A 21,191-nucleotide genomic window follows, 5' to 3' on the forward strand; every position below is an offset into this window, starting at 1 on the left:
ATGATCAACACATAATTGATTAACAGAGTAACCGAATAATAGTTAGCAGCCCTACACCAGTTGAACAATATGCAAGTCTTCCAACAACACCAAGCTAACGTTCTTATTTGAACCATCGGTTTACATGTTCTATAATATACGCCAATGGCATTGTGACGCATCATGATATGGTAAAGAATAATGAACGTCTTGAGACTGTCAACAATTTTGAACGGTTTGGACTCACATAAACGTAGTTTCAGAAAATAATTTCAGAAAATAGATGACTTGTTTTAAGTTTGAGTTGTTTACAAATATAATTGGGATTATACAGTCTAAGCGATATTTACAATAATGCGAAAGGGTCACATCAAACATATTCATCATGTTTGGAGGACACTGCTGAATATATGCAAACACGTTGAACTAAGGGACCAGGAACAATATAACGCGAGGAATGTATTATAGTGTGATATTGAAGTTTTACAATAGCAGGGGTTACATCGCGCAAGGAATGGTGGGAACCAACATGGCGCGGCCCGCAAGATCGTAACCGTGGGAACGAGTTTGGGGCAAAGGTATTTCAGGAAGCACACCATATCCCTGGAAGACGCAGCCCTTCCATATTTCTCTGATTTATTTGCTGCGAATTTTGTCGATCACCGTTGGATATGGTCAAGCTTCACCTTCGCCGGCGATTGTTAGACAGCTTGCCAACTTCATCACCTGCAGCTGCGGAAACTTCCCTGGAACTTGCCGTGGCTACATTTTCCTTCCTCCATGCATTTACGAAGACACGCTTCTGTATAGTCACGTAAATTTCTTGCCTCCATCACAAGATTATCCCAAATGGGTTTGAGTTGAAATTCCAGCCTTCTGATCTCAACCCGGTTGAGTACATGAACTTATCATGACACTATTCACCGCATTTTACACTCCACCTCATGTAAGATCATGTGGTGTACTGTGCATACTATGCGTGAGCACATCGATAACTCGAGCACCACTATCGATAGGTGCCGACGACATCTTTATGATGTCAACGATGGCTGAACGACTTACATCATTAGGGGCATAGTTCACGACCTAAATCACGAACTTCATGCCGCTCTCGAAGCAACCAAAATCAAGAAAATCAAATCTAAGTACCTCAAGCTCAAATCAGACAAATGTCATTGTACGCCAATGTCAACGAGCAACGCTAACCAAGTTTTGGTAGTTACCATCCCACCAGATCTCCCCCTAACTGACGGCCAACGTTCTGTCCTCGAGCTTGGACTGAATTTCATCCCGCTAACGAACTGATGGGACGAGTTCATCACCCGTCACCGGACGTCGAGAAGTTCTTCCGTCGTGTGCGTTTGCGGGCCTTCTTCCACGACAAGGATTCCAGGTCAGTTCGTTCAGATTCGGGTACGTATGTCTACTCAGAATGAAGACTTGTCTAAGGTCATTGCAAAGCTTGCGCCCACCAAGTCCACCTTGTGTCCAGCATCCGGTCTCAACAAAACCCTCGACCGCGTCATTGAAAATTGCCGCACGGAAATCAAACGCCTTAAATTCAAAGCCAATCTCAAGCGCTTCAACATTTCATCGGCTGAATGCAAAGCACTGAGGTCTCTTAAGAACGATGATACCATCGTCATTAAGAAGGCGGACAAGGGTGGCGCTACGGTGTGATGGCGTAAGGACTTGTATGTCGCTGAAGCGGACCGTCAACTGTCTGACGTTGCGTCCTACACTAGGGTTGACCGCGACCTTACACAAGAGCATCAAGATATTGTTGCTAGCTCCATCCAAGGTTTCATTGACTCAGGCGACTACCCCCCTAACGAAACCAAACTGGTCGTTCCCAACCCACGCACGGCAGTCTTCTACTTGCTACCCAAAAATCCGGAAATCCTGGCCGCCCCATTGTGTCTACTTGTAGTTGTCCCACTGAATTGATATCCAACTTCCTTGATACCTTCTAACACCCATTGTCAAAACGCTCCCCAGCTATGTCAAGGATACTAATCACGCTCTACGTCTGTTCGATGAATTTGAGTTCCCAGGTTCATCCAACTTTCCTTTCCAGTCACCATGGATGTGAAATCGCTTTACACATCCACTCCTCACACGGGGTTTGGCTGTGCTCAAACATTCCCTAGATCTCCGCCAGACTCACTGGATCCTCCCATCAGCACTCTGCTCCGTCTGGATGAATTGGTGCTCACGTTGAACAACTTCGCGTTCAACGATGAGCACTACATCAGACCAGTGGCTGTGGGCACGCGGATGGGACCAAGTTATGCCTGTCTGTTTGTTGGCCACATCGAGGAGCAGATGCTGACCCAGTATCAGGGCATGCAGCCGTTAATGTAACGGCGATACATCGATGATATTGTTGGTGCTATCACCGGTACGTGTGATGACGTTGAGAATTTCTTAGCGTTTGGGGATGCTTTTCACCCAGCACTGCGCTACACGTCTGATGTGTCGCAACACTCTGTTACCTTCCTCGACGTGCACGTCCAGATCTGTGCCCGGAAACTTGGCAAAACCGTGCATTACAAACCCACAGATTCCCACAGCTACCTGCAGTGGGCCTACCAATCGTCTCACCCCCTCATGTGTAAGAATTCCATTCCTTACTCGCAGTTTCTTCGACTGCGTAGGATTTGTAGTAGCCATACAGAGTTCTCTGCGCGTGGGAAGGAAATGCCAAGTTTCTTTCATCAGCGCAGTTACCCTCCGGCTATCACACCGCCTTCAACACCGTATCTTCAATCCCGCGCGAAACAGCTCTGAAACCCACCGGGACCAAGCAACGTGACGTGATCGCGTCCCCCTCGTACTCACATACCACCCTCGAAATATCCCGGTACGTAATGTTCTTCTCAAACATTTTCGTACACTCGGAAATGATGCGGCCACAGCTTCCATTTTCACCGAACCACCGATCGTTCTGTCTGGGACATGGTTGTATTCTGTCTCGCCGTCAAAAGCAGGCAGCAATTCCCCTAAGCGCCCCAGATGTAACACATGCTCCTACATAGTTAACAGCCCGTCGGTCGTCGGCCCCCGCGTAGCTATACAATTAAGGGGATTATGCGTTACAAGTAATGCGGTTTATTCCATTACATGTCGTCGCTGTGGTAAACTGTACATCGGAGAGATCAACATGCGTCGCCTTGGTGACCGCTTCGCGGAACACTTGCGCAGTGTACGCCAACAAAATCCTAATCTCACTGTTGCGCGCACTTTTGCGCGCCACCGCATACTCTCGGTGACGTGAGCGTCTGCATCTTGCAGAAAGCGTCATTCGATGTACTGACAAGAATATAAGATTAAATCAGTGCTCTGAAATATACGATTGCCGAGCTTTCGGTAACTGAGTACCTTCTTCATGGCAAGCAGATTAAGTTCTGAATCTGCTTGCCCTGAAGAAGGTACTCAGTTACCTAAAGCTCGGCAATCGATATTCCAGAGCACTGATTTTATATTATATTCTTGTCAATATTCAAATGGTATTTCAAACAGAGGCTGTTGGCAATTTTATGTACGCAAGAATGTTGAGAGACTTCGAACGCGCGCGCGCTTCCGCGCACATCAGTGTAAATGGACATAAAGCAGGTGCAGGCGCATAACTACCACTGGTTGGCAAAGTTGCTTAAATCTACGACGTAACAGTACAACTCTCTATGCACGTGCAACTCTGTGCACATAATACACGCCGTTTCTGTACTGGCAATTACATGTTTCAGAGCACTGATTTTATATTATGTTCTTGTCAATATTCTCATCACGGTGCTACACAGCCCTTCCATATTTCTCAGTGATATGCCACAAAGGCATACCAAATTGTGTAAAAATTCTGGATACCAAACCCCCAAAAGACATATTTAGCCGTGGGAACACGTGCATAAGTACCTAATACCCTCTTCATAGCACAGCCAGGGCTGATGTAGGAAATAAGGCAACTGACGTCTGAAATGCTGCTGGTCCTAACAGGAAAAGCCAGCGAGAAAATCAATGTAAATTGCTATGCATGAAGCCAGGTCCCGACACAACAGAACAAAAAAGAGAAATGTCCTGGACACTGGCTGGATAATCCACAAGAGGTGGACCTATTTCCACAGTCGGGCCTAACAAAGATTAACTCCCACTAGCTGTGGAAGCAATGGTCACAGATGACCAGACTTTTTGTTGCTAGTACAAATGCACGCAGCTGCAATTACTACCAGCACCATCAATCCGTACCTCTGACCTCCTTAAGCTTGTCAGCCAAGCCTGCTCAACAACTGGGACTCAAATCCTCTGTCTGTTTAATTACCCTGGTGTTTAATGACAGCGTACGGAAGCGTATTACCGCCACGATAATAAAAAAATTCTCGCCCTATCGTGTACGCACATGATAACTGTCGTGTACGTACACGATAATTTCAAGTGATCATGTACGTACACGATGTACGAGAACACGATAATCGTGTACGTACAGATAACTCGGAAGTGCACGCCGCATCCATGTGTGCACAAGTCTACATGTCATGCCACTACATCTTAAGTTCGGTGGAGTGGAGTTCGGCCACCACCATGAATTTTGATTTTTCCGGTCTATTTTCTAAGGTTTAATAAGAGAAGTCTTTCTATAACTAAGAAAAATAGGGGGAACCAGTCTGTGCAAGCAAGATTTAAGGAATAATCGATCGATTTCGTCCTTTTGATAACAGTTTTTTTTGGGGGGGGGTGTATTCCACAAAGATTGCTGTCGTGAAATAGATTTTGTTGAGCAAGAAAAGGACGAGATTTGTTATCAGCATTAACAGGGCCACTTCCCACTCTTTTCGTACAGTTTTTCTTACTTTTTTGAGACAGGCATGAAGAGATTTTTAGGTTAATGTCGCTTTTAATACACTGGTGAGATACCAGCATTTGTGCAGATCAGATCTTCCTGCGGAAAGTTTGCGTGAAATTTGCTTAATTTTCAGGGTACAATCCTTGACTAGGAAGTCATCACTGCTAGGCTCGTGCAACTGGAAGGTCACTTGGCATAGTTGGTGGATACTACAACGCTCATCAGCACATCGCCCACAGACCCATCAGGTTGGTGTTTCCCAGAGAGCGGGAGTTCCGCCAAAACTCCGTATATATCCGGAGCTTGGCGACTCAAGGGTTCGTTTGTATATAAAATGGTTTTTCTTTCTAATTCACTAGATGGTTTAAAGTATACCGGTGATAATATGCCGTCCCACCTGTTTTTTCTTCTGTGTTGGGGGGAACTTTCACTATCTTATCATCCTGCAACACCTTCATTTATCATGCATGTGCGTATACTCATTTGTTATCATTGTATCATGTAACTATCGTGTACGGTACACGATAGCTATCATGCATACGTACATGATAACTTGAACTTATGTATATACACGATAGTTATCATGTACTTACACCGTAGGGGCGGGAATTTTTTTTTTAGTATCGTGGCGGTAATACGCTTCCGTAATGTAGACGACTCGTAAAACTTTTATACTTTTACAAATGGTGCACGATATGCGGCAGCACTTTCGACCGCATGTCCGATGTAGGGTCTACAAGCTCTACAGACTCTACACAATGTTATCGAATACGCCCTTTGCGAGTAGACTGACGCCTACCTCCCGCCTAACGTCTTGGGTATTGGTGTGTAATGGGCACCGTCCAACACGTGCACAATTGCTTTGGCTCATCTGGCTGAGCTGAAGGTTGCCCGCGATTTTGCCCGCGATTTCATGGAGTAAAGGGAGGCAGAAATGTTTCCACTTTGCGGTACTCCGTTCCACGATAAACTGAACGAATTTTTGGATGTTTTTTAAGAAAGCAGTGTTTCTTGATGAATTGAAAAAAAAATACACCACGGGGCATGGCCGATTATCTCGCGCTTTTTGGCGCACCTCATGGATCTATGTAATTTTTACGGAAACCTCTTCAGAATGATGATAGGAAACTCAAAAATAAAATCCACAATTCCGTCGCGAACCAGTTTTAGCAAAAAACGCCACCCAAAATTTCAAATTTTCACGTTTTGGGTGCAGGAAAGTGCGACATGAAATATTACGTCATCGTTTTTACACGGCCAATCAATGAGACTTTTATGGTCCAAATTGAGGGTTTTGCCTTTCTCCAAGAAGAGTTAGATGAAGTTCCTCGAGTGTGCCGGCAGGTGGAAAAATGTGCAGGAATCGGCAGAGGCTAAAATCGTTGAAAAAGCAGAGATGAATCTCGGCTTGTCCTTCACGTCCAGTGCACACGTCATACACGCAGACATGGTAGAAGACATAGCGCTGTCAAAGTTAGGCCTAACACTCCCGATGATCAACTCTTTAAGGTAGCCTGTTTATAGGGCAAGTATAGTTCTTTTATTTTTATAAAGCGTTTTGATACATCCCCGTCGATAAATGCACAAGCTCACAGGAGGCAGTAGTAGTAGGCAGGAATTATTTGAGTCCATTCCTGACTTCAAAATAAATTCACGTGTTCGTCATTAAAGTAACACTGACTAAAGTCATTTAAGTGTCTGACCACCATGATCATGACCACTCTGGCTGCAACTTGTATTCTTATGCAGGGTAGGCTACAGTACAACCACAACGTACATTATACGTTTTGCTCGCTTCCAGTGAATGCCTTTTAAAATTTGGAAAAAGTTTCATATAGGCCTGCAAAGTTCATTCAGTTTTGTCTTTCATAGGCCTAATCAATCAGTCCATAGAAATCAATTACAAGTCAGGAAAGTCAATATTAGCAGTGAGAGAGTACAAGCATTTTCAATGAAAACAGAATTGTATCAGACCAGTCTCATACGGTTTGTAAACAGGATGTCAAGCGAACTTTGTATATGGAACTCTTTCCTAAAACTTTTTTGCCTTGACAATGATAGGCCTTTATTGTAGTAGTCTGTCCTGTGTAGGCCCTAATATTGTAATAATATCCTATGCTACCAAATCTTTTTTTTTAACACAGGGATTTGGATACCACCAGAAAAGCTACATGTATAAACGCTTCTGTGATGTTACCTTGATAGGCCGTGCTGAACGACATCCAAAGAAGCGACCACCTGAGAGTGAAGGTGTGTACCTCTTCATTTTTGTATAGAGTCATCACTGGTTGTTGTCACAATTTCAATAGCACCGAGCATGCAGAAAAACTAACTACGTGACTTCACATGTTGTTGTTTCATAACCTGTTAGAATTGATAATCTGTGAGTTTGTTTTGTCATATATTAACAGAGACCTTTCATTACTCATGTTTGTGCGTACTTAAGTGGATGGTTTCAACTGTACAACCATTCTTTTTTTTTGTTTCATTGTTGGAAGGTCCGATCACAAGACTATATCTACTGAAATTTTAAAAAATTGGCATTTTGGAATTGTCATGTATCTGATTTGCTACTGTTCACAGAGGTTTTAAGTGCCCGCAAACAAGTTCAGTAAATCATTTGCATTTTTTGAAGCTGTTGCTACCATAGTGTCACAGTATGCTTGAGACTTTTTTATCAGATTGTATGTGATAAACACAAATACAGTGTCATCTCGCTACTCACAATCTCGCAGGTAAAATGCAGTCAGCCTATCGTAAATATCGTAGTGTGGAAACAGCTCTTCTGCGTGTTTACAATGATTTGCTATTGGCTGTTGATGAGGGTCGAGAGGCCGTTCTTGTGCTGCTTGATTATTCAGCAGCCTTTGACACAATTGATCATCATGTCTTGCTACAACGCTTACATCACCGCTTTGGCATCAACGACTCTTCCTTGGAATGGTTCACTTCATATTTTGCAAACCGTCAACAATCTGTGCTAATCAATAAGATTTCATCTCCCTCGCATAATGTTAATACCGGAGTGCCACAGGGATCTGTCCTAGGTCCACTATGCTTCACAATGTACACATCCCCACTGGAAGATCTCATCGCATCATACGGCGTCAGCTGCATGATCTACGCTGACGATATTCAACTCTACGTCACCATGACAGAACAGCAGCGTCCTGACGTCATCCAGCGACTAGAGTCATGCCTCTCACCCATACAATCTTGGTCCACTGCCAATAAACTCAAATTGAATAGCGACAAAACTGAAGTCATCCATATCACCTCTTAGTTTAAGCACCATACTCCAATTGAAAGTCTTCGCATCTCTGACTGCTGCATCAGACCTGTCACCTGCGCCCGTGACCTTGGAACCATCATCACGTCAAACCTCCGAATGCAAAACCAGGTCAACAACATATGCCGCTCTTCTTATCTAGCTCTCCACAAGATTAGACAAATTCGAAATTTCCTTGACAAACAAACGACGGAAAAGCTTGTCCATGCTTTTATCTCCTGCCGCCTTGATTTCTGCAACAGTCTACTACACTGTATCCCCGATTCTCAAACCTCGAAACTTCAGCGCATTCAGAATTCAGCCACCAGACTTGTTACCCGTTCATCATCTAGGCAGCATATAACTCCTATTCTGCGCAGCCTTCACTGGCTACCTGTCAATGAGCGAATCGTTTTCAAGATTCTACTCCTCACTCACAAGTGCATCCATGGTTCAGCACCAGCATACCTCCTTGAACTTATTCAAGTACATGTATACGAGCCACAACGCACCCTCCGTTCTAGTTCAACATTGCTGCTCAGTACACCTGTCACTCGCACTAAGACTTATGGATATCGTTCATTCAAGTATGCATCACCATCGCTGTGGAACTCTCTCCCACACCATATCAGAACTGTCAAAAATGAAAACGAATTTAAGTCACTACTTAAAACTCACCTGTTTCATTAATTGCTTTATTTCATAATATTACTGTGAAGCGCATTGAGATGTGCTATGTGATGCGCTATATAAGAAATGTGTTATTATTATTATGTGGAGTCATTTTAGATTTTAATTGAAAATTTTGGATTTTGCCTTTTCAGGAAGCCATCAAATACCCAGTCTTTAGAAGAATTGGTGACGATTTCACAGTGACGACGGAGATCATTGCAGGAGTTGAGGAGTTCGTCTGTCATCTATACAAACAGTTGGATTGTTCTGATGTGAACACTGCAAGGTACATGTTGATCTGAATTACATGTAGTGCTTTTTTCTGATGTGAAAAAAGTTAGAGAAACTATACGGCTACTTTTAGAGTGACCATCACAAAATGTCCTATTTTGTATTAGGGTATTACTTCCTTTACTTGGAATACAAAATGCTTTCAAATTAAGATTGTTTTCAGAGAATTGTATTCTATCCCAATATTCAAGTTACACAAAAATTGCTCACACTAATAAATCCGAAGGTATACATGTGCACTCAAAGTTTTCCACGAAGTCCTTATTTTCAAACATTGAGTTTGGTTGTGTTTTGCAACTAATTGAAATCTAAATAGATTCATGCAACTGATTGTTGTGCATATTCAGAAAAAATCAAGTTTCTAATCATAATTGATGCTTTTCAAGCCAAAAGACATTTCTCTCAATCTATTTGTCCAGATACAACCTGTTGCAGATGGGAACTGGGATGAAGTTATCAATGCCTCCAAACAAGGATGCCTTGTGCCTTCATGTCAAGAGGGCAAACTACCAAGCAGCCATATACAAGAGAGCCCTGGATCCGCATCCTGTGGTACCATCTCCACACGGACATGGATGGAAGGTCAACAGCGATGACATTTTCATCCACTGGATGGATCTTCCACCTGCTCCCAACAGTGTTATGGAATTAGCCCATTGTCCGTGCAAAAAAAGCCAGTGTGCCAAAGGAAAATGTAGCTGTCTTGAAAACAACTTGCTATGTACCGACTTGTGCAAATGCAGCAACTGTGAGAACATGCAAAGTGACCAGCAGTGTACTCTACCAGAGAGTGATGATTCCGATGTTGACGAGTACTCTTAATCCCTTACAGCTTTCTTCATAAATCCTGTAATCGTTCGCATGAATTAAATTTTACTCTGTGTCAATCCTGAAAAATTTTTGGAGCATGTTAATTGGAGGTTTACCCTCTGTCTCAGTCCTTCAAAATGATCGTTTATTAGCTATCTTTGTGCTTAGGCAGGGCAAGTGGCATTCTAAAGCAGAGTGGTTGCTTCCCAAATAAATTTGGGATGGATTTATATGTATGCAGGACTTGGAGCATTGACAGAGGGTTTCCAAAGATAATACATTTGATGAGGATGTTTTGAGGCAAGTAGAAAAGCAATGTTCATTTAGGCCACCGTTTAGAAATGATGCCCAAGGTTTGCTTCAGACTATGACGAACCTCGAACCAAGACTAGCCGTAATGTGACTGTATGCCATCATGATAAATATCCTTAGTAGTTTGGAATAACCCTTCTGTTGTGTGAACAGAGACAATTTCACAAACCAGCTCACCAGAATTTTCTGTGTATTTATGCTAGGTTCGTATGTGACAGCGAGTATGCCATTGTGGTAAATTTCCTTATTATTTTGGGAAAGCCTTTATCTTGTGTGAACAAGAGACAATGTCGCAAACCAACTTATCAGAATTTTCTGAGTGTTTTCATGCTAGGATTGTACTAGTATTGTCTACATGTATGTAAATAATTTTGTCCTTTTGAAATGCAGTTTGGTCGGTTGTGGACTAATGAGAACATGAAGTGAGTCAGACATAAAAACTGGTACATCTTGTCATTTCAGACAAACAAGCCCCTTACTGCAAATGAACGTGCAATTTGCGAATTTAGACCAAATGATTGAAGAAATATTTAGTCTTTGCTTGATCTAGTTTGTGAATGAGACATGTACATCATCATTCATTGATATCAATATCATGATGACATTGACAGTTTTTTAGGTTTTCAGTTCAATGGGATAATTTGCCAACAGATGTCTACTTTCAGTATGGTGTTTGTGAATCATGAAGCATTCCTCTCATTTAGGTACTATTAACCTTCAGAGTTTTGGAGGTGTTACATTTGGGATATCATAATTACAAAGTACAAAACATGAATGCATTCCTGATGACTGCTAAAGTTTGTGCATGTGATAAACTCTTCCCTTTTAGATTAAATTAATCAAGAAATATTAATGTTATACAGGTAACACTGATAGTCAGTGTAAGCATGTGTATTTCAGTATACAGAAGAGCCACTTTCAATTTGAAATATGACTTGTGTTTCTAGTAATTTGGAAGCAGGTGTTTTTTCCTTATATGGAGTGAAGGTGCGGGTATATGAAGTACAACGGAATAAAAGAATTAATGAAATTTTCTTGAAAAAAGTGATAATTTACAAGAGTTTATTTATTTAAAGGGTTTCAACAAGAAATACATGTACATTTGTGTACTAGACATGTTAAAAATTAATTTAACAAGGAAATACATTTTCAATATAAAGAGCTTGATGTTAAAGAAGAGTAAGAAAACTTCAATGGGAATAGCATTGTGATAAATCTACCAGATACTTTGCAATCGACACTTTTGGACAAAGTTTTACTACCTCAGCAGACACTCAGTCCCTTTTCAGCAAGCAAGAGCAATACCGAAACTTTCCCCATAGAAAATGTACATGGTTTTCTAACCCCGGCCAATAGAGGGCGCCCTTTTTACATCGATAATTAAAATGCAAATATTTTAATAAATGGTGAACTTGGGATTGTGGATTTTGATCTTTTGTGATCCATAAGGTCTAAACTAACAACTGGCAGTGATTCCACTTAGATCCAAGAGGTGCGCCAAGGAAATTGATTTCCGAGCACATTTTGCTGCCGTGGCCCGTGGTCTAAACAGTTTTATAATCGATCTGATTTCATCGTTTATAGGTCAGTTTTATTTCTTTTATTTGGGGGACTTGCTCTAGGCCATTCACAATCAAGGATATTCAGTACAGACTATTCCATTGTTGTAATTTGATTTGAGAAAAAAATATTTTAAAAATGTGCTTAATATACTACATCATGTTTTTATTTCATTATTCACCTTGCTTCATGGAATGGCTATATGGAATGCCTATTTCTGTGTCAAAACGCCTCTCAAAGATATCCCGTTAACGTTTTTAGGATACAAGAATGCTCATTTTGCCACAATTTGTAATTAGGTGGTAATTTAGATGAAAATGTTCCCTAATGTTAAGAAATACTTTTCTTTGCAGGACTGAAATTGGCAGACCTGTAGCTACATTTAATTTCAGTAAGGGCTATATGCAATGCCTATTTCTGTGTCAAAACACCTCTCAAAGATATCCCGGTTTTTAGGATACAAGAAAGCCCATTTTGCAGATGAAAATGTACCCTACATGTTAAGAAATATTCTCCTTTTCTTTGCACGACTCAAATAAGCAGATCACTAGCCAAACTTAATTTCAGTAAGGGCTGTTTGGAATGACTATTTCTGTGTGAAAACGCCTGTGAAACATATTCCTTTTTCAGGATAAAAGAATGCTAATTTTGTCACAATTTGTAATTGCTTGATAGTTTAGACAGAAATGTAGGCCTACCCTACATGTTAAGAAATATTTTCCTTTTCCTTGCATGACTCGAACCAGCAGATCACTAGCCAAACTTAATTTCAGTAAGGGCTATATGAAATGAATATTTCTGTGTCAAAACGCCTCTGAAAGATATCCCGTTTTTAGGATACAAGAACGCTCATTTTGCCACAATTTGTAATGAAGTGTAAAAAGGAACTTCGTGAATTTTTCAGTCAACATTTATTTTGACATGCTATCTCCTTGAATATGTAAAAAAAGGAAGTGGTGTCCATACCTTTTACAGGCAGAACTTAAAGCATTTTTTTAAAATTTGAATATGCCAAATAATCTTTTAACTCTAGTATTACATGTATATCAATTGCGCAAAATAAGTCTCAGTTGAATGTCACTTGGTCCATGCATATGCCTTGGTCCTTTGGCTATATTTTCTTTAATCAGCAATTTGACATATCTAACAGTAATTCAAATCAAGTTGCATAGACGTATTCTGTAGTGTAAAATGTCCTGTTAATCCTATTATTGCTCTCAGAATAAAGATCAAAAGCCACGTCGACCACTCTGATGATTTTCACCTTGTGATAATTATATTTGCGATTGGTACTTAAATTTGTGACAAATACTTAGCTGAACAAAATCTACAACTAACTCCAAACACTTGATCTTGCATTGCACAAGGATTTGTGTATTCTTGAAATGAGGATTACTTATACTCCCCTCAACTCAAATTTCAGATTGGTTGGTATAAATCTTCTCCCCATTTTTAATGCTTTGCTAATTAACACAGTATTTTATTCAATGAGAAAAGGATGGCAGTCACGCCATCGACATGTTAATTGCTGAATTTCTATACATGTAAATTTTCCGATTAATTAGTGACACGAAGCAATTACAGACTACTTCAAAGACAACATTGTCCGTCGCCTTCGCGAACAACGAGGGATCATAGAAATATTTCTATAAATCCTGAATTTGGACTGATAGTTTCTAGTTCGAGGTATTTCTTTCACCACCCCCCCCAAAAAAAATTGCAGGCCTATTTTAAATTTGGATAGAGGAGGGCAGCTACGTTCAGAGCTTAGCGCAGAGTTTTAATATTATATTGGGGGTGTCATTGGGAAAGGCTGATAAAAGACTATCGGGCTAACCCCCATAAAACTGAAACGAAAAGTGATCTGCTGGCCATAATCTTTAATTTACATTGAAAAAAAGAGGCCAATCTTTTCCCTATAGAGTCAACAGGCGGAGCTATTTCGGTCTGATTTTACACTGTTTCCTACATGGGTGCGTATGTGATAGTGCAACCTGTCAACTTGCGGCTCCCATGGCAGCAGACCAAAAGGGGGCGCCTTGTCCTTTTTTTGTGAGATATTTACCAGTTTAAAAAAATGGCATTATTTTTTTTGTCTGCGGAAGTTGTCAACAAATAAAGATTACTGCCAAATTTCAGAGTAATGTTCACCGTCCATCTCGTGTTGGGTTCGTGTAGGGTTTTTTGCACAGTGTTTCACAGTGTAGAGTTTGTGGATCTCGGCCTCGCCAAAAAAACAAGTTTCCGCGGTGTGCACGACTCAATGGAGTAGGGTTTGCCACTCTCGTGTAGGATTCGTGTAGGGTTTTTTGTACAGTGTCTTATGGTGTAGGGTTTGGTTATCTCGGCCTCGCCAAAAAATACACAATTTACCTGGTGTGCACGACTCAATGGAGTAGGGTTTTCTACGCTCGTGTAGGATTCGTGTAGGGTTTTTTGTACAGTGTCTTATGGTGTAGGGTTTGGGGATCTCGGCCTCGCCAAAAAATGCACAATTTACCTGGTGTGCACGACTCAATGGAGTAGGGTTTGCCACTCTCGTGTAGGATTCGTGTAGGGTTTTTTGTACAGTGTCTTATGGTGTAGGGTTTGGGGATCTCGGCCTCGCCCAAAAAATACAAGATTTACCTGGTGTGCACGACTCAATGGAGTAGGGTTTGCCACTCTCGTGTAGGATTCGTGTAGGGTTTTTTGTACAGTGTCTTATGGTGTAGGGTTTGGGGATCTCGGCCTCGCCAAAATTACACAATTTACCTGGTGTGCACGACTCAATGGAGTAGGGTTTTCCACGCTCGTGTAGGATTCGTGTAGGGTTTTTTGTACAGTGTCTTATGGTGTAGGGTTTGGTTATCTCGGCCTCGCCAAAAAATACACAATTTACCTGGTGTGCACGACTCAATGGAGTAGGGTTTGCCACTCTCGTGTAGGATTCGTGTAGGGTTTTTTGTACAGTGTCTTATGGTGTAGGGTTTGGGGATCTCGGCCTCGCCAAAAAATACACAATTTACCTGGTGTGCACGACTCAATGGAGTAGGGTTTTCTACGCTCGTGTAGGATTCGTGTAGGGTTTTTTGTACAGTGTCTTATGGTGTAGGATTTGGGGATCTCGGCCTCGCCAAAAAATGCACAATTTACCTGGTGTGCACGACTCAATGGAGTAGGGTTTGCCACTCTCGTGTAGGATTCGTGTAGGGTTTTTTGTACAGTGTCTTATGGTGTAGGGTTTGGGGATCTCGGCCTCGCCCAAAAAATACAAGATTTACCTGGTGTGCACGACTCAATGGAGTAGGGTTTGCCACTCTCGTGTAGGATTCGTGTAGGGTTTTTTGTACAGTGTCTTATGGTGTAGGGTTTGGGGATCTCGGCCTCGCCCAAAAAATACAAAATTTACCCGGTGTGCACGACTCAATGGAGTAGGGTTTTCCTCAATATCTTCTGGTGTAGCCTAGGACTTTGTGTTCAGATATGTATGTGATGTACATGTACGGTATATACATGTACATGACGTATCACAGCATTCTCTGTTCAGCTTGATCTATTGCTGTTCAGAACTGTATTGGTTTGAGTGAACAAATTCTTCATCTGCACACAGCGTATGTGTAGGGTGAGTAGGGTTTTGTAGGCCCTACAGAAAACATGTGGTCAAAAATGTTACCGCATATCGTGCAGGGTATCGGACTTGTTTACAAACTGACTGCTTTGGTCTGCGTTCTGTTTACACTGTCTGTGGTGCTCTCTTTCCGCTGAGATAGGAGGAAATGTACAAGTACGTTATCGTTTTAGTTCCCTGGATCCTTTTCAGTGGAAAGTGTGTCGATATGCGAAGTTTGTTCGGATAACTGATCTCCAGATGTGGCAACTGCAATTTTTCAGGTTAAGACACTACTTGAATACTTCTACTAATCTCGCCACCACCAGTGATCACGCTTGCTACCTGCTTGGGCCTACATCATGCCGTGTAAGGGCCTGGTGTTTGGTCTGCGTGAACAGTTGTGAAACTCTGTGTGAGCGACAGTAGTTTCTTAAGTTTGATCAAGGTGCTGCACTGCAAAGCAATAGGGCTACTCTACCTTCAGAATGTCTAGGAACAGTAAATTTTCTGTACGTTCTGCACTCAAAGCAAACAATTTTATGCGAACCCCACGCAAGCCAAATTGGTCAGACGTGGAATGTGACTACCTGCTTCAGGAAATTCAAAAGAACTTGCGTGCCATACGGAGTCGCAAACCAGACTGCCTGGGGTCCCGCAAGTCATCCAAGACAGACATGTGGAACCGCATGTGTGCTGGACTTCACATGAAACGGCCCACGGTCGTGAGATCGGTTGCTGACCTGAAGGACAAGTGGAAGAAGCTGCAGTTTATGGCCAAGCAGTACATCAGCCAAATCCGGGACAATAGCATGACCAATCGCAGGCCAGATGGCCTCATCGTCATACCCAAACTTGTGTACCGAGTCTTGGAGGTGCGAGGGCAGGACCCCAAAAAGTTGGGATTTTGTAGTGGCTGGTACGATCATGGGGAGGTTAGTCAAGAAAACATTAATGCAGGTGCACAAAGCTTGGGAAATCATTCTTTACAGGAACAGGAACCTGCATCTACTGTACTAGATGTTGAGCAAAACATACAAGCTGAAGCATTCAAAATAGAAATGCCAGATATTGATCAGTTTTACCAGGAAGACAGACCAAATCAGTCAGAATTAACATTTGAAATTGAGAGTGCAGTTTTCCTTAATCCCACTTATAACCAGAAAAAACAAAGTACAGTGCATCAGCCAGAGAATACTCCCTTCAAAAGTAATGACACCATGCCAGCCGTCCCTGTATCAGCGGAAAAGGCTGTGTCTACCAGTCATGGTGACGTCAGGACAACGACGTTTGCAATTTCCTCACGGCTTGTGCAGCACAGAGGGACAAAAACGTGCATTACCAACCAAGGCTTTCGGCAGCACACTCAGGGAAACAGGCCTGCTCAGACGCTCGGCAAACAGAATACTCATGCACTCTTTTCCAATCAGCCACAAGCCGGCAGTGAAAGCTTCACAAGTCCTCAGCTGAATTCCCGTCAAGATATCTTAGAGGACCCTAATGCAATGAGCAGCTCCACTCCAATGGATGAGCCACAAGCAAGGATACAGCTCGAAGGCCGTGGTCAAAATCTCCCACACATCCCCAGGCCTGCATCTAACAATACGCCAAACACCTACCCTGATGATGCTTCTGCCCAACAGTACCCCTACTCCTCGGCTCCCCAGCCCCACAGACTCTGTCCAGCAGGCCTGGTGACGCACGTCTGCGACGAGCAGGTGGTTGAGCTCCAACGAGAAGTCCTACAGGAGGAGAGAGACAAGATCCGGCTCGAGAAGGAGGTTTTGGAGATGCAGCGGGAGAAACTCAAACTGGAGATGATGTTTTTGCGACAGAAAGTTAATGGAGTGAGATGAAAGTTACTGGCATCACTCTGATTGCTTGTTATCACTAGAGGGAAAATGTTTAGGTCTTGCACAAAATCAAGACAGGACTTGCAATGGGGGTAATTCACAATACACTGCACCTTCAAAAGGTTAATCAAGAAGAGGCCACTTTCTTCATTGCAACATCGGGTTTGACAATGTATACCAACAAGCTCATATTCCTTTGGGGAGTCTGCAGGATGAGCTTATGAGTGAGGATTTTTGGTGAAGTGAGTTCAAATTAACTGCAATGTGTAAAGAATTATTCCAGTTCCATGTCTTCATTTATTTTGCAAGACCCAGTTGGGAGAAACCTACTGGTGTGTGGTGGCTGTCTGAATCCTTTTTGCATAAAGAGGAAGGGAAGTAGGTAAATCAAAGGGGGCATCCATGAAAAATATCCAACATTGTCAAGAGCATACAAACTGGGAGAAGGGATTGGTTGCCATGAACGCTTTTCAAAATGCCCATTACACTGCAAAGAAGTCCTCCTTTTTCCCTTTTTCATGTTGTGTGTCTTGCAAGAAAATGAAAAAAAATAGATGACCCCTAAAGCAAAAGTAAAACTTCCTAAAAGTCCAACAGCCTTGTAGAGTGCGATACTTTGGCATCAATGCCAGCTTCACAACCAGTCACATTACTCATACCTTTGTTCTCATTTCCTGAAATTACATGTTAACAAGTTGAAGTGTCTACTCATAAATTCACAGCAAGGAAGTGGCGTGGCGTGGTGCGCCGCGAGCATTTACAGGTTGGTGTAAAACGTATAAGCATTGAGTACTATGGTAGTTCCTAGCAACGCTGCAGACATCCGCATTCCACATGGACTGGAAGTTGAACCAACATCTACAAATGCATTACTTGCCCAGAATATCACATGGTTGTCTTGACAATTTGCAAAAACAAAAAAACATAAAGGTTTCTATGCTCGGCTTTTAGCTGTTTGCCTGAACGTACATTTCTGTACTTGAGCAATGTTATTGGCCCGTAGAGTATTAGAATTCCCATGTCCGTGGATGTTATATTTCCTTCAATTCAGAGTAGACTCCTGTTAAAACATTGCTGAGTTACAATGATAAGCCCTTAACAAGTGTGCTATTAATGGCATGTACACGTACATGTACAGCGTAGTCTGCATTATTGAACTTCGATCAAAGTGAATCAACAGTGCGGCGTTCTTACAGACAAATGTAACAGGTTACAAAATATGTGCTTGTTCTAGTTTGAAGTCAACCCCACCTACTAAACCCACAGAATTTCACTGTGCATTTGATATCATTGAAAAAAATTGCAACAAATTAAATATTCAGTGCAGAGAAGACAAGGTACCATTTCCTGTGTTGTAGAGACCATTTTTATCTGTGAAGTGCAGAAGCTACATGTATACAATAAAATTCAATGTACATGTACATGATAGCATGTATAATTGATTGCTAAGCCAGTAAATGTGTTCTATTTTTTGTAGGTGGCTGCATATATATACATTACTCCTTGACCATGTTTCATAATTGAAATTGACATGATTATTGTTAGAAGTCTCCTTTTAGCTTGAATACGTTTTAATTTTGTTATTTTTCACTTGGTTTTAATTTGTTTAGAAGGATAATGAGGTTGTACAATTTACATGTATATGTGTGCTGCTGCCCACTGGTATTGCTGGTCAAAATGCTGTTGTGTTTTAATGTTAACACTGGTAGCACTGATGAAAATAAATGCTAAGATGAGAATGTATGTACATGTACATGTAGATCCTCAGTCAAAAGCCAAATTCCACCCCAATTGGTGAAATGAGAAATGTGGACAGTGGGATGCCCTCCATGTGTACTGTAAACAATTCTAATAAACTTTGTGTTTGTCTCAGAAAAATGTCCACAACTTACCAATCAAGTTTCAAATCTCGAGAACTTGGCATTTTCTGTGGTTGATGCGTGGTATCGGGTGTGATTTTGGTAATGCACATCATTTAAAAGAAAAAAAAGCTCACTTTTTAATTGACAGATTCAGGAAGGAATAAGGATTACAATGATTAAAAATGACCGTTCATTTCCAACTTCAATTTCAAATGAGATAGTGGGCAATTAGGATAAATGTATACACTGTACATGCCTTTCCATCTATAAAGATACCTTCCGTGTGATGGGAAGGGACCTCTTCATCAAGGGGCAGTTTTATCTCAGTGAGTGGGCAATTTTCAGATAAAAAGCCTCTCCTCAGATTATCAGGTTTGTACAGGTATTTTATATTTGCACTTCAAACGGTGAATATTATTGGGCCGAATATTTCAATATGTAAGAATTTTAAGCGCAAATTTGTATCATTTTTATGTATTCCAAGTGTAATGTCAATTGAAGGATTTTGACGATCAGCTCAAATAGTTTGTTAATGTTTTAGTCATTCCATGAACATGTACGTGCCCTTCTTGATTAAGAAACTGGATTGTTTCACAACATGATGGGTGTAAGCCGAAACCCTAATTCCCACAATTTACTTTGATGAGGACTGTACCGACTGCATTAAAAGCAGATGCATAGAAACGGAATGTATGAATCACTGGAGTGTATTTTAAAAGAAATAATAGAAGTGTGAATTTCGAGATGATACTCTTGTCAGTTTGCTATCAAAACTGGTACTGTGGCGACAGTCTCTGATCGTCTCCATGTGTTTCAACGATGAATCCCCACGTAAGTTAGCAATACTTGAACTAAACTAGCTGCGCCCTGGAAACGAACGATCCACAACCAGATTTTCGGGAGGAGTATTCTCTCGGAGGTACATAAAATGTGAGGATGTTTAGAAATCTTTATGTCTTTTCTGTGGTTAGGGTTAATTGGTTGGCCCTTTTAGACACTTTGAAACTCAGGAAGGGAAATTAAAAGCAGAAAGATGCATCCGTCAACCCGCACCTACCAACGACTCCCCCTCCGCCACTCGAGCATATAAAAACAGGATTACTGTTGCCTCGATGATGCAAGCATTCTCAGCAACTTCCACGCCGTAGTTTTGACCAAAATGCACTCGATATTTCTTTGAAACGATATCAGTTCATGCGATATGGCGTTTGGTGTGTGTGTGTTTACGTGGGTGCCCTCATGGGAGGTATGTTTTCGATTGTATAGAGAATGATTCACCTAGCCTCCAAAAGTATACAAAAATGGATAACGCGCCTCAAAATAACCTGAGCGCTATGCAATGCGTATTATCAATTGTCATAAGTTTTTGACGCGTCCATGGATCTATTGTTCTCTTGCCAAACTTTGGCAGCACCCGAATCTGTTGTCTAGGGCGGTTTTCCAATACTCAACTTCGTCTCCGTCTCAGGCTTCTTTCCCAAAACCAATCCCCGATTGTGGGCCTGAAGCGTTTAAATTACATTGGATTACTGTAATTTTTGGCTTTCTTGCATCTTGTTTGATGTTCTGTGGCACTATTAGACTGATTACTGCATTTACAGCTTCAAAGTCAGCTAGTAAAAAAGTTGAAGCCTGAGACGAAGCAGAAGTTGAGTATTTGAAAACGGCCTAGAGCTACATGCTACGTGCAGAAAATAGACAGCCGTAGCTCTGAAATCCCGTTTCGGACACGGCCTTTGTTTGCGTTCAGTGTTCAAGAATCCACGTGCCACTTTGGACCAGTCGGGATAGCGCACAGTTCCACGCGCAGACGTATCCAGTTGGGAAGTGACTTCGTCACAAAGGTGGACGCGCCACGACTTGCAGGCTCCCATTGGACGATCGCTGAAGTTGCGCGTTAACTTCCGGTTCCATGGTTAGAATACCAAAGTGAATACGTCACGCGCACATTTAGTGTGTGAAAGGCATTGAGCGCGTGAACCAGCGCGTGAACCAACACGCGCGCGTACTCCATTCGTTTGCACTGCACTTTCTAGTTCACAGTGACGTCGCACTTCGGTACACATGACAACTCTACGTGCAGTGCATGTGCAGTGGGCGCGCGTGGTTTAAACTGAACTGACGTCACATTTTCGAACTTGGTAGTTGCAATTGTTGG

At 41.9% G+C, this 21,191-nt stretch overlaps 1 long non-coding RNA gene across 2 annotated transcripts; it reads left to right on the forward strand.

The window, feature by feature from the left end:
- The first annotated feature begins 5,645 nt into the window (after positions 1-5,645).
- Positions 5,646-11,213, forward strand: LOC147796302 (uncharacterized). Of its 2 annotated transcripts, XR_015428151.1 has the most exons (5): positions 5,651-5,766; positions 6,129-6,341; positions 6,961-7,066; positions 8,909-9,042; positions 9,467-11,213. It is a non-coding gene; the product is annotated as an uncharacterized LOC147796302 (long non-coding RNA). The 2 variants fall into 2 exon arrangements; XR_015428150.1 differs by having other exon boundaries at positions 5,646-6,341.
- The last annotated feature ends 9,978 nt before the right edge of the window (positions 11,214-21,191 follow it).

Source organism: Acanthaster planci, linkage group LG17 (assembly GCF_054643075.1).
Source record: "Acanthaster planci isolate LZ-2023a linkage group LG17, COTS_SCS, whole genome shotgun sequence".
Lineage (NCBI taxonomy): Eukaryota > Metazoa > Echinodermata > Asteroidea > Valvatida > Acanthasteridae > Acanthaster > Acanthaster planci.